At 47.0% G+C, this 14,024-nt stretch overlaps 3 non-coding genes and 2 pseudogenes across 3 annotated transcripts; all 5 read right to left on the bottom strand.

The window, feature by feature from the left end:
- Window positions 1-1,474: 1,474 nt before the first annotated feature.
- LOC132134120 (U1 spliceosomal RNA) lies at window positions 1,475-1,638 on the bottom strand. The gene has a single exon (XR_009429384.1). It is a non-coding gene; the product is annotated as a U1 spliceosomal RNA (small nuclear RNA).
- A 351-nt stretch (window positions 1,639-1,989) lies between these two features.
- On the bottom strand, window positions 1,990-2,168 carry LOC132134081 (U2 spliceosomal RNA; annotated as a pseudogene).
- A 4,720-nt stretch (window positions 2,169-6,888) lies between these two features.
- On the bottom strand, window positions 6,889-7,052 carry LOC132134131 (U1 spliceosomal RNA). The gene has a single exon (XR_009429396.1). It is a non-coding gene; the product is annotated as a U1 spliceosomal RNA (small nuclear RNA).
- Window positions 7,053-7,403: 351 nt separating this feature from the next.
- On the bottom strand, window positions 7,404-7,580 carry LOC132134074 (U2 spliceosomal RNA; annotated as a pseudogene).
- Window positions 7,581-13,654: 6,074 nt separating this feature from the next.
- LOC132134056 (U1 spliceosomal RNA) lies at window positions 13,655-13,819 on the bottom strand. The gene has a single exon (XR_009429351.1). It is a non-coding gene; the product is annotated as a U1 spliceosomal RNA (small nuclear RNA).
- Window positions 13,820-14,024: the final 205 nt, after the last annotated feature.

Below are 14,024 nucleotides of genomic sequence, written 5' to 3'. Positions count from 1 at the left end.
CGTGCGCCACCCTGTGGAGAAGTGCTGAATGGCATGTAGGGGCCTCAAATCTGGGTGGGCTTCCGCGGGGCCCCTCGGGGGTCCAGATCCTCCTGCGCCGGTCAGGGGTCTCCCGTGGGCCGGCGCGGTCCAGCAGACATCGACGCCGCGTCCGTCAAAAATTTTTTGGGGTCAGCGCGCAGGTCCCCTTAACCCACGTACACGAGCCCTCAAACTTATACCTGAATGGACGCTCCAAAAAAAAAGGACTTTCTGGAGAAGTCAAGACTTGACATCCCTAGGAGCTTGCCATTCACCTCTTTAAAACAAAAGCGCACGCTGTGGTGCCTCCGCACGCCGGCACGGGCAGCCGACATGATGGAGGCACCAACAGCCTAGAAACTTAAAACAACAATAAATACAATAATAAATAACCAAATAAATAATTAAAAGACCTTACCTTAAAACGTGTTGGAGCCCGAAGCAGCAGAGTTCAATGTACCTCTCGAAGTTGTGTGACTCAAGATATAAAAAGATCTCGAGTCAGGAAACCTCCAAGAGGCGATCGCAGTCTAAACCGTCTGACAAGGTACGTGATCTTAGCCAAAAGGCCGAGAAGCGATGCCGCTAAGACGCAGCGGGCAGGAAGCCGGACACGGCGATGCCCATCTCGGCTTTGGTAAGTCTGGGGGACCTAAAAATGCTGGGGGATGGTAGTACCCTCCCTTGTCTGCAACGTCACCGGGACTCGTCACGCTCGGCCTGACGCTGGCACTGCAGCGACGGAAAGTACGGCATCGCTCGTAACTCCCAAACGGTTCGTCGCAGAGCCACGTGCCTTATGTAATGGGAATCCTTGGCTCGAGCCGAACCAGACGCAGGTCTCAGATTGGCTCGTCGCTCTGACAAAATTTTTGGGTATTTGGGATTTTGTCGAAAACCTTCTTTTGCAACCTAGCACCAGGTATTTGGCCCAGTCCCACCCAAAGCAGCACAGAAAGCTTCTCTGGAGTCTGCCTGTCAATAATCATCCCAAAAAAGTGGAAATTTCCATTCACCTTGGCGAGGGGACCTCAAAACGTGCTAACGTGGCGTGTCCGAGATGGCTATAACTCCAGGAAGGAATGAGATCCCTTCACCCAAATCGGCACACCTGTGCAGGGGCTCAGTCAGAAGCAAGGTGAAAAAGGGCGCTGCGACAGGCCACTCGGTGGCGCTGTAAGCGACAACAAAATTAATACCAATTGAAAAAGGACAACCAAACAACATGGAGACAGCTACAGCTAGGCTGCAGTCAGTCCAATGGACTTTCAAAGTAAGGTCTGTGCTATATTCGAACTGAACCACCCACCAGGGTCCGATTTTTCAAGAGCGTAAAAATCGGTGAAAGCGTTGTTTCACAGGCACACAACACATACCTCGCATGTGACAGAACTCCCCATTCTGAAACGCAAAAAAAAAAAAAACCTCTTCTGCTTTGTTTCACCAAGAATTTCAGGGGAGAGCGCGAACGCAGTCCCCCACTACCATAAATTATGCAGTCGAGATTCCCGCATTTGGGGAATTCGCAGAGGTCAGCATGGCCGGAGTGCAATGGGCAAGCCTCGCCCTGGGTGAACCGCCTTCTTGATCATGGTGTCTCCCCTGCCAGGTAAGTATGAAGGCCCAGGCGGTCAGCCAGAGGTATGATTTGCGTCTCTACCGTCCACACCAACGGTTAGCCCCCCTCCAGGAAAGGAAGGACGGGTGCCTTCCGTTACTGGCCTGGAAACTGCCAAGCTCATGGGCCGGTGCTTCCCAACGCCGGTTTTAGATGACTCTCTTTAACCAAACACACCTGATTCGATGCATCACCTCGTCTGTGAAAGACCTCAGGTGGGTGCATCGTTCATGGAAGAGTCCAAGACCCCAGGAGGGCGCATCAGGAAAAAAGTTCGCAATACACCACAGCATGGCAGATCTCATTCCTTGTTCTGCTATTCGACACAATAAACGGCAATCCCCAAAAAGGGAAAGCACACCGTTCCTGGAGACACTGCAATACCAGGCCGATGCTTGGAGTGGACGGAGCAAGCCCCGGCTCCAGCTCCGTGATCTAAAAATCCATTTAATATGTAGTCCCCGGATGGGGGACGTATCAGATATTAAACTGATAAGAACAGATTTTTTTATTTTTTTATTAAATCCATACACTCATACAAATTTACAAATTAATCACTTGCAACAAAGGCATACATATTTTCTGAACATACATGTCCCAAGCCTACAGAACTAAAAAATCATTCCGAACTCAAAAATCATTTCATAAAGTGAAGATACAACACATTACAATCAGAACCTCATAACCAGTACTAAATTTTTAACACCCAAGACTTTATCCCACCCCTACCCGAGGGAGCCCCCCCATACAGCCCTCATCCCCTCCTCCCCATGAACGACCTTATACCCATTTACCTCTTTCACCAAACTAGCCAAAAGTGTTGAAAATAACTTTTGAGGTTCTAAACCAGGCAACTGCTTCCTCAGGCACCTTAGTCGCCAGTCCCATAAGATACGCTTCCCTTCTGAGATAGTAACCCATACTACTCTTCTCTGATTGTTCTCTATATTTCCCAACCCTACTCCATACAACACTAAGTCCCGGGTAATCAATGGTCCTCCCCACTCTCTCCACCAGCCAGTGACTGCTTTCCATAAAGCCACTGCTCCTGGACATGACCACAAGGCGTGCTCAATTGTCTCTTCTTCCCCGCAACCCACTGGGCACAAAGGAGATCTGCCCTGACCATGCCTATATAAACGCTCCCGTACTGGAAGCCTCCCTAATGCTGCCAACCAGTTCACATCCTTACACCTCCCTACCAAATAATCTGGTTGCAAGGACAACCAGTTCACTTCAATTGGAGGCCCTGCCTCTCTAGCTTCCTTAACAGAGCTCTCCTTCAACCTATCATACAGCTTCCTATGATTTAACAACAGTGACTCTTCCAAGCACCAAGGATTCCCTTTAATGATGTCTGCCGCCACTTTATAATGTTCAGGCCTATCCAGTGACCAAGGTACCCTATTACTCCACCCTGTTAAATGCCTCAAAGGCCAGCCCAACCAAAAGTGAGCCAACACATGTGCTTTATGCTCTAGAGCCTGTACCACTAGGCGAGCTGCAAAAGCAATAAACAAAGCCGTAACCTTCCAAGGGAGGCATGGCACCCCTCTGCCTCCCTCACCCAGAAGACGAAACATCTGCGCTCTTGATACTAACTCAGTCCTCCCTCTCCAAATAAAAGAAAAAATCAACTTCTCCATTCTCCTCCCCTGCCAAAAAGGTAGGGGAAAAACATAAGCCAGATAGTTAATACTGGGCAATACATCTGCCTTCACTACCTGTACTCTACCCCATAGTGACAGATCCCTAACACTCCACCGGCTTACTTTAGACTGTAAAGATTCCAACAGCCCCTCCCAATTTTGTTGTGCACTATTCACCTTGAAAAAGCGAACACCCAAAATTTTAATGCCATCCTGACACAAGGTATACCCTCCTGGAACCACAGTCCTCTTACTCCACCGTCCTACAAACATCACTGATGATTTACTGACGTTTATCTTGGCACCTGTGGCTTCTGAAAAACTATGCAAAATATCTCCTGTCACTACAAAATCTTTTTCAGTGGTCAAAAAGACTGTCATATCATCTGCGTAAGCTAACACTTTTGGCCTTAACCCTCCTCCACCTGGCATTACTACACCAGTCAAAGCTGCTTTTAATCGTAGTCGACTAATCAGAGGCTCTAAAGACAGTATATAACACAAGGGTGACAAAGGACACCCTTGCCTCACACCACCCAACTGTTTCACTGGTTCAGAATAGAACCCGTTTATCCTAATCTGACTGAAAGCCTCACTATACAAAAGCTGGACCCAGGCTATGAACCCTGGGCCAAACCCAAGCTTCTCCAACACTGACCACAAAAAAGAATGGCTAACCCTATCAAAGGCCTTTTCCTGGTCAAGGCTCAGGATTGCCAAAGGAAGCTGACGTTGCTCAGCCCAACTGATTAAGTCCCGGACCAAAACTAAATTGAGGCTGCCTGATCTTCCTGGGACCCCACAAGTTTGATCTGGATGAACCACCAAATCTAACACCCCCTTAAGCCGTATGGTTAAGACTTTTGCCAGAATCTTATAATCAGTAGTAAGTAAAGTTATTGGCCGCCAATTTGCCAAATCCTCCTTACTATTTTTCTTATGCAGGAGGGTCACCAACCCCCTCCTCATAGACAAAGGCAATTTCCCCACTTCCAGACTTTCCTGATAAACTTTAATCAGTTCAGTGCCTACTAAAGGCAAAAAAGCTTGATAAAATTCAGCCGGTAGACCATCACCACCTGGAGACGTGCCTCTCTTCAAGGACTTAATTGCTACCTCTACTTCCTTCAAGGTGACCTCCTTCTCTAACCTGCCTGCCTCCACTTTATCCAAGGTCCTGTCCAGATCCTCTAAAAACCCCTCCGCTGTTGACTCTCTTACTTCTCTATTCGCAAACAGCTCCTTATAAAAGGCAACTGAAGCCTTCAGCATTCCTTCAACTGAGTAGACCTTACCCTTCTCTGTATTTAAACATTCCATACTGCTACGCTTCTGCCTGCTCTTCACAGTAGAAAAGAAAAACTTTGTAGGCCTTTCATCTAGCACACGCTGACATACACCTGACTGCACAACAAACTTCTGTGCTTCTCCTCTATAATGTTCATTCAAAGAATCCTGCAAGAGTTTGGCTTTCTTCCACCCTTGACCAGTGCTCAATAGACCTTGAGAGCATAAAACTTGCAATTCTTTAGTCCATTGACGCACTTGATTCCTCTTAGCCTGCCCCAAAGCTAAACCCCATGCCCTGCAAAAAAAACCTAATCCTCTCCTTCACCCCTTCCCACCAGTCAGAATGTGACTGGTAGAATCCTTTTAAATTACACCACCCAGCAAATAATACCCGGAAAACCTTACAAAAGGTTTGGTCCTGGAGGTATGTTACATTCATCCTCCACTTCAGATCCCCCACGGCTCCATCCACTTGTTCCTTCATACCAGTACACTCCTGACTTGATGCACTCATACTTCTCTGATCACTCGCACCTGTCGCTTGTTGAAGATGCCTCTCCCTTTCTGCTGGTAGACTGCTAAGAATGGCATCCAGGTCCGCCTGCAGATCATCACCTTCCTTCAATATGCTCGCATATGATTTGTTTCTTGATGGACAGGTACGTAAAGATGATTGGCCTTGCCGCAAAGGCTACAAAGGTTTGGTGCGGGGCAGGCCGAAGCAACGTGGTCTGCCTTCCCACAAAACCGACAGCGCTGTCCTTCACAGTCTGTTTTAACGTGTCCTTCTCCACCACATCTCCTGCAATACACGGGCTGCCCAGGGTAGTAGAGAAAGCCCCTGTTAGGCCCAATGGAAATGGACCCTGGTAGGTGAACCAGGCTTCCAGGGACCGCTGAATCCACCCGGAGCTTCACAAAAAAACGCCTCTTTCCAGTCCAAATCCCAAACCGATCCCTCACACGCTCACCTCCTTTCACAACCTCACAGTGCCTCTCAAGGAAAGTCATTACCTCCACATCCTCAACAAAAGGATTATACAGATGGACTGTGAGAGGTAAGTAATCCTGTGCAAACAAAGGGTGCAAACTCAATCCTTCCAACAACTTGTGCTTTTTCTTCCCCCAAGACTCAAAAAAACTCACACAGTCCGTTAGATTGAAGAAGGTCAGATCCATAAATCCTAGTGCTGTGAAATCCTGAAGACAGAACACTGAAGAAGCTGCTACATTGAAGACTCCTTTCAAGACGTCCACGACCACAAATTCCCTCCTGAAGTTTTCCTTTACAAACCGGACAGCATTCTGAAGCACTTGAATCCGTACAGTATTCTTCAACCACACCATCATGGTCGGCAAAGTACCATCTCCGCTCGACATAGCAATCGTCGCTGCACTTGATCTTAGCCAAAAGGCCGAGGAGCGATGCCGCTAAGACGCAGCGGGGAGGAAGCCGGACACGGCGATGCCCATCTCGGCTTTGGTAAGTCTGGGGGACCTAAAAACGCTGGGGGATGGTAGTACCCTCCCCTGTGTGCAACGTCACCGGGCCTCGTCACTCTCGGCCTGACGCTGGCACTGCAGCGACGGAAAGTACGGCATCGCTCGTAACTCCCAAACGGTTCGTCACAGAGCCACGTGCCTTATGTCATGGGAATCCTTGGCTCGAGCCGAACCAGACGCAGGTCTCAGATTGGCTCGTTGCTCTGACAGAATTTTCGTGTATTTGGGATTTTGTCAAAAACCTTCTTTTGCAACCTAGCGCCAGGTATTTGGCCCAGTCCCACCCAAAGCAGCACAGAAAGCTTCTCTGGAGTCTGTCTGTCAATAATCATCCCAAAAAAGTGGAAATTTCCATTCACCTTGGCGAGGGGACCTCAAAACGTGCTAAGGTGGCTTGTCCGAGATGGCTCGAATGGCTATAACTCCAGGAAGGAATGAGATCCCTTCACCCAAATCGGCACACCTGTGCAGGGGCTCAGTCAGAGGCCAGGTGAAAAAGGGCGCTGCGACAGGCCACTCGGTGGCGCTGTAAGCGACAACAAAATTAATTCCAATTGAAAAAGGACAATCAAACAACATGGAGACAGCTACAGCTAGGCTGCAGTCAGTCCAATCGACTTTCAAAGTAAGGTCTGTGCTATATTCGAACTGAACCACCCACCAAGGTCCGATTTTTCAAGAGCGTGACTGACTTTGTTTCACAGGCGCACAACACATACCTCGCATGTGATAGAACTCCCCATTCTGAAATGCAAAAAAAAAAAAAACCTGGAAAAAACCTCTTCTGCTTTGTTTCACCAACAATTTCAGGGGAGAGCGCGAACGCAGTCCCCCACTACCATAAATTATGCAGTCGAGATTCCCGCATTTGGGGAATTCGCAGGGGTCAGCATGGCCGGAGTGCAATGGCCAAGCCTCGCCCTGGGTGAACCGCCTTCTTGATCATGGTGTATCCCTTGCCAGGTAAGTATGAAGGCCCAGGCGATCAGCCAGAGGTATGATTTGCGTCTCTACCGTCCACACCAATGGTTAGCCCCCCTCCAGGAAAGGAAGGACGGGTGCCTTCCGTTACTGGCCTGGAAACTGCCAAGCTCATGGGCCGGTGCTTCCCAACGCCGGTTTTAGATGACTCTCTTTAACCAAACACACCTGATTCGATGCATCACCTCGTCTGTGAAAGACCTCAGGTGGGTGCATCGTTCGTGGAAGAGTCCAAGACCCCAGGAGGGCGCATCAGGAAAAAAGTTCGCAATACACCACAGCATGGCAGATCTCATTCCTTGTTCTGCTATTCGACACAATAAACGGCAATCCCAAAAAAGGGAAAGCACACCGTTCCTGGAGACACTGCAATACCAGGCCGATGCTTGGAGTGGACGGAGCAAGCCCCGGCTCCAGCTCCATGATCTAAAAATCCATTTAATATGTAGTCCCCGGATGGGGGACGTATCAGATATTAAACTGATAAGAACAGATTTTTTTTCTTTCGAAAAAGTTTTATTGTCAACAGTTACATTTTTTCCATTTGCATTTTTACTTTCACACACATTTTTCTTTTCAAGCACACATTAAAACAAGCCATATAATATATAATAAATACACATGGTAAAATGAAAGAAACAATCATTGTTAAAAAACATTTGATTAAAACCACAGTGTTTTGCTTGTTTTTAAAAGTCCATATTTGAGGTGTGTTTAAAAGGTGCGATCGGTTTCAAAAGTAAAATACAAATTTAAAAAAGCAAACAAGCCTCATATGCATGTTAATAAAACCAATTTCATTGATAAAACACCATAAAAACCAATTTATTGGATAAAAACCAATAAAAAAAACCATCTGTTGTGCAAGACCGGGGGTGAGTCCTCATCAAGTCGGTCTTCATCCCACTCTCCAGAACAGGGACATGAGATGCTACTTTACGGGCTCAGCGGAGATCCCCTCTCCTCCGGCCCGCTGGCCCGCTGTTCCCGTAGCCAGAATGGTTAGGGTGCATCTACGGGCAGCCAGGGTCAGTGCCTGCCGGGACCCTCTCTGTGCGACCCCGGCCCCCCCGTCCGAATATCGTCGTCCGGTACCCCTGCAGCCTTGATGTTACCTTTAGCTCGCATGCATGGAGGGTTACCGTAACGCGCTTCCCCACCAGCAGGTTTCTGGTGGCCCAGATGGCATCCTTGATGACGTTGAGGGTGAGCCAGAGCGAGGTAAATTTCTGTGCCGTCAAGTCCTTCAAACTTGTTTGGCCTCACTTAGTGTGAGGCCCGGAACTGGACTGACCGGTTTATGGTCCTGCACAACAGAAATGAGAGACTAGTGTTTAGTTAAATGGTGACATCTTCACTCTCTAAAAGGTATTTCTTTAAAAACTTTTTTTATAAAACTGTAGTCTTTAGGCAAGTTAAAAGACACTGGGGTTTTCAAATCTACTGGTAAAATTTTCAAAGTTCTTAGGTAAGACCCCATCCAAAATCGCGCCATTGCAGCCGTCTTGTTTTCTTTGGATGGGGTCATGGCATAACTGATGTGCAAGGCGGTGAAGCGGCTGCCTAAAAACAGGTGGGGGTCTGGGAGGCCTTTTCCAACGTTCTCTGGCCTTTTCTTGACTGTCTCCCTCTTCAGGCACTCCCACTTGGACCCCCACAGGAAGTAAAACACCGCCCTCTCCAGTTTCACCAGGAACCACCGAGGGGGGCTAAAAACAGAACAGACAAGTAAAATCAGAGGTAAAATCACATATTTAAAAATAAAAATTTTACCTTCAATCGTCAACTGTCTTAGTCCCCAAAACCCTAGTCTTTTCCTAACTTTCCCTAGCAAGTCAGTCCAGTTTTCCCGTCCTCCACCCTCTTTATCAAATTTAACACCTAAAATTTTAAAGTCCTCCTGTGTCCACGTCCCCCCACGGCCCGAAGAGCTGGGCCTCAGACTTGTTTCTATTGAGTTTGGCGCCCGAGGCCCGACCGTACCAGTCAGTCAAGTCCAGTGCTCTTCGTATAGATAAAATGTCCGTGGTTAAAAGAGTAACATCGTCCATGTATAAGGCACAAGTCGCTGTCAGTCCACCCGTCCCAGGAACGTCCAGTCCTTTGACCCATTTATCCTTTCTCAAGATCTGTGCCAGTGGCTCGATACAAGCCACATACAGGAGAGGAGATAAAGGACATCCCTGATGGACACCACTGTGTATGTTCACAGTTTTGGAAAGATGCCCGTTTACAAGGAATTTGCTGACTAGTCCCTTGTACAGCAGTCCCACCCAGGCTACAAACCTCTTTGTTGGAAAACCCATTTTTTGCAGTACCTGAAAAAGGTACTGGTGCGAGACTCGGTCAAATGCTTTTTCAAAGTCTAAATTTAGGACTACTAGCCGAATATTTCTGTCTCTCGCATAACAGATGGCGTCTCTGATCAGTACTAGGCTGTCTGTTATCTTTCTTCCGGGCACAGAACAAGCTTGATCCGGGTGAATCACGTCCTCTAAAGCCGTTGACATGCGTGTTGCTAAAATTTTGCTAAAAAGTTTATAATCAAAATTTAAAAGTGTTATGGGTCTCCAGTTTTTTAAGTCAGTCCGGTCACCTTTTTTGTGAAGTAAAGAAACTATCCCTATTCTAAAACTGTCTGGAAGTATGTCGAGGGTATCAAACTCTTTAAAAACTGTCAAAAGCTCTTGTCCTAAAATGTCCCAAAATGTTAGATAAAACTCTAGGGGAAGTCCATCCACTCCTGGGGACTTCCCCTTCTTAAAACCTCCAAGTGCTTTTTGGATTTCTAAGATGTTAAAATCTTGGGTTAAAATCTAAATTAAATTAAAGTCAACCCTTTCCTCAATAAAATTTAAAACTTCTTTTGCAGTGTCAAAGTGTACCTTTTTAAAACTATATAATGCCCCATAAAATTTTTCCACATCCTCTAAAATCTCTTTTATTGTGTTAACCTCCCTATCCCCTGTTTTAACCCTGGTTAACCCCCCACCCCTTGTTATTATTTTCTTAAAAAAATATCTGGTACACTTTTCGCCTTTTTCTATTTCTCTCTCTTTACTTCTTAAAAGGACCCCTTTACTTTTTATATTGGCTAAAACTGACATTTCTTTTTTTACTTCCTGAATTTCGTCGATAAAATCAAAACCATTATTTAAAAGATTAAAATACCTTTGTAGTCTTTTCTGCAACCCCAACATGCGTTTCTTTTCCCTACTCTTCTTTTCTTTCCCTATCTTTCTAAAAAACTGTCTTGTCCGGTCCTTTACAATCTCCCACCACTGTGCACGTGTATCGTAAAAGTCTTGGAGGGTCTGCCATTGGCTGAACTGTTCCCTATATTCTAAAACTATATCCTTGTCTTCCAACAGGGAACAGTTCAGCTTCCACAGCCCTCCCCCTACCGTCACACCCATGGGCAGTGAAAGGGTGCAAGACAGCATTATGTGATCAGAGAAAAAGAGGGGGGTTAATGTAGCATCGGTCGGCGGGCAGTCCCTTGTAAAAACGTAGTCGATTCGAGAGGCTTTGGTACTATCACCACTGAACCAGGTGAAGCCCTCCTCTCTTTGATGCAAAATTTTAAAACAGTCGACTAAATTAAAATCTCTGACTAAACCCTGCAATAACACCGACGTTTTGTCCACTCTAAAATCCTCCCCTACCCTTTTCCTGTCTGTTTTGGATAAAACACAATTAAAATCCCCTGCTACCATTAGGGGGGCCCTACCTAGCATGTGGGGTTGCAAGTCTTCTAAAAGCTCATATCTTTCATTCTTTTCCGTAAAACCATATACATTAAGAACATTAAAATCCCTGTCTAAAAAGGTCAGATTTACTAAAAGTGCCCGGCCTTGCCTCACCACAGTGCTGCCCTTCACCAAGATGTTAGGATTATTAATTAAAACCGCAACTCCGTCATTTTTGTTAAAATTTGATCCGCTCCATATGGAGGCTCCTGCGGACCATAGCTCCTCCATTTTCTTGTACCTAGTTAAAAAGGGCAGAGAACACTCTTGTAATAAAAACAAATCTGACTTAAAAGATTTTAAAAGGGACAAAATACTCTGTGCTCTAATGGTGGACCTCACACTTCTTACATTGATAGTAGAGATGGTGAGGGCCATGAGCAGTAGGGTTAAAAAGGTATAAGACATTTAAAACAGAAGACAGTAAAAAGACTACAAAGATACGATTAAAATCATGTTATATCTTGTTGCATTTGCCTTTCCTTTTCCTCAGACGAGCTGGGATCAGGAGGGCAAATGCCTGTCGCTTCAGAGGCCACAGAGGAAACCTCTTGTGGCTCTTTTGGCGACGATGCTGTTAGCTTAATGTGCAAAAAGGATACCTCATTAGGGGACTCTAGGGGCCACATGCGCTCCAGATCTACCGAATCGATACTATCAAGCTTATATGCTGCCCTAGATTTTTTCTCCTCCGTTACAATCAGAGGAGACCCCGCAGGTCTTTTTTGCACCTGAGCGTTAGGGAGTGAACACTCTGTCTCACTCCCGGTAGATTCCTGCACCCCATCCGAAACTGTAACTAGTGAGGAATTGTTTTTTTCCTCACTTTCCTCTCCTTCCATGACCATTTCCTGTTCCGTTGCCTCCGCCCCTGTGGCCGTCCCACTTCCTCCTTCCTGCCCAATCCCTGAGGCCGGCTGGGAATTTGAAATTCCCGCCAAAACCTCAGGGACCGCCTCCTCTTTCCTTTGTTCATTCGTTTGTTGCCCATGTGGGGTGGCCATTTTGAGCTTGTTGGCAAAACTTTTAGGGCAGTCTCTGTAGAGGTGGTTTGTTTCTCCACAAAGATTGCACCGTCTGAAATTGGTACAATAATCAAACTGTGACCAATTTCTCTACACTTCCCACATACTAATTCTTGGCATGCTTCAGCGAGATGACCAAACCTGCAACCCTTCCTGCAGAGTTTGGTATGTAGCCTCTGTTCTCTCCGAGCACAATCATGGAAGGCAGATGTTTCAGGCCCTGGTAGCCCCCAGCGTCTTCCCATTGTTTAATGGGAATTCGCCAGGAGCATGTCCAAATCCCATCTTCATCTAACACTTTGACAGGCTGGCCTCGAACAGTGCAAAATCTACCCAACCAAACATAAATATCATCTCCAGTCACTGTTTCATTGAACATCCTTACAATCACAGTTTTAAGTGTGTTATCAGAAAGTTTCTCGACAGTGAACATGGAGAACTGGGCTTTAACTGAATCAAACCTTTGCCAAAAGTCATTAAGCAGGGAAGCGGTTTTAAAACTGACATCAAATCCTTTGTTCAAGGGCAGAGTCATCAAACAATTCAGGTCGTCAGATCTAAAAGCTAAGGTCTTTTGGATCAGCTTGCTGGAAAAGTCCATACGGGACATTCCAAGGAGCTTCCCCTCAACCTGCCTGAATAAAAAACGCACGCTGTGGTGCCTCCGCACGCCGGCAGGGGCAGCCGACATGGTGGAGGCACCAACAGCCTAAAAACTTAAAACAACAATAAATACAATAATAAATAACCAAATAAATAATTAAAAGACCTTACCTTAAAACTTGTTTTAGCCCGAAGCAGCAGAGTTCAATGTACCTCTCGAAGTTGTGTGACTCAAGATATAAAAAGATCTCTAGTCAGGAAACCTCCTAGAGGCGATCGCAGTCTCAACTGTCCGACAAGATATGTGATCTTAGCCAAAAGGCCGAGAAGCGATGCCGCTAAGACGCAGCGGGGAGGAAGCCGGACACGGCGATGCCCATCTCGGCTTTGGTAAGTCTGGGGACCTAAAAACGCTGGGGGATGGTAGTACCCCTGTCTGCAACGTCACCGGGCCTCGTCACGCTCGGCCTGACGCTGGCACTGCAGCGACGGAAAGTACGGCATCGCTCGTAATTCCCAAACGGTTCGTCGCAGAGCCACGTGCCTTATGTCATGGGAATCCTTGGCTCGAGCCGAACCAGACGCAGGTCTCAGATTGGCTCGTCGCTCTGACGGATATTTCGGGTATTTGGGATTTTGTCGAAAACCTTCTTTTGCAACCTAGCGCCAGGTATTTGGCCCAGTCCCACCCAAAGCAGCACAGAAAGCTTCTTTGGAGTCTGCCTGTCAATAATCATCCCAAAAAGGTGGACATTTCCATTCACCTTGGCGAGGGGACCTCAAAACGTGCTAAGGTGGCGTGTCCGAGATGGCTCGAATGGCTATAACTCCAGGAAGGAATGAGATCCCTTCACCCAAATCGGCACACCTGTGCAGGGGCTCAGTCAGAGGCCAGGTGAAAAAGGGCGCTGCGACAGGCCACTCGGTGGCGCTGTAAGTGACAACAAAATTAATACCAATTGAAAAAGGACAACCAAACAACATGGAGACAGCTACAGCTAGGCTGCAGTCAGTCCAATCGACTTTCAAAGTAAGGTCTGTGCTATATTCGAACTGAACCACCCACCAGGGTCCGATTTTTCAAGAGCGTAACTGACTTTGTTTCACAGGCGCACAACACATACCTCGCATGTGACAGAACTCCCCATTCTGAAACGCGAAAAAAAAAAAAAACCCTGGAAAAAAACCTCTTCTGCTTTGTTTCAACAACAATTTCAGGGGAGAGCGCGAACACAGTCCCCCACTACCATAAATTATGCAGCTCTAGATTCCCGCATTTGGGGAATTCGCAGGGGTCAGCATGGCCGGAGTGCAATGGGCAAGCCTCGCCCTAGGTGAACCGCCTTCTTGATTATGGTGTCTCCCCTGCCAGGTAAGTATGAAGTCCCAGGCGGTCAGCCAGAGGTATGATTTGCGTCTCTACCGTCCACACCAACGGTTAGCCCCCCTCCAGGAAAGGAAGGACGGGTGCCTTCCGTTTCTGGCCTGGAAACTGCCAAGCTCATGGGCCGGTGCTTCCCAACGCCGGTTTTAGATGACTCTCTTTAACCAAACACACCTGATTCGGTGCATCACCTCGTCTGTG

The sequence above is a fragment of the Carassius carassius genome, unplaced genomic scaffold, assembly GCF_963082965.1.
Source record: "Carassius carassius unplaced genomic scaffold, fCarCar2.1 SCAFFOLD_66, whole genome shotgun sequence".
Classification (NCBI taxonomy): Eukaryota; Metazoa; Chordata; class Actinopteri; order Cypriniformes; family Cyprinidae; genus Carassius; species Carassius carassius.
This window is presented reverse-complemented; position numbering and strand designations above follow the sequence as displayed.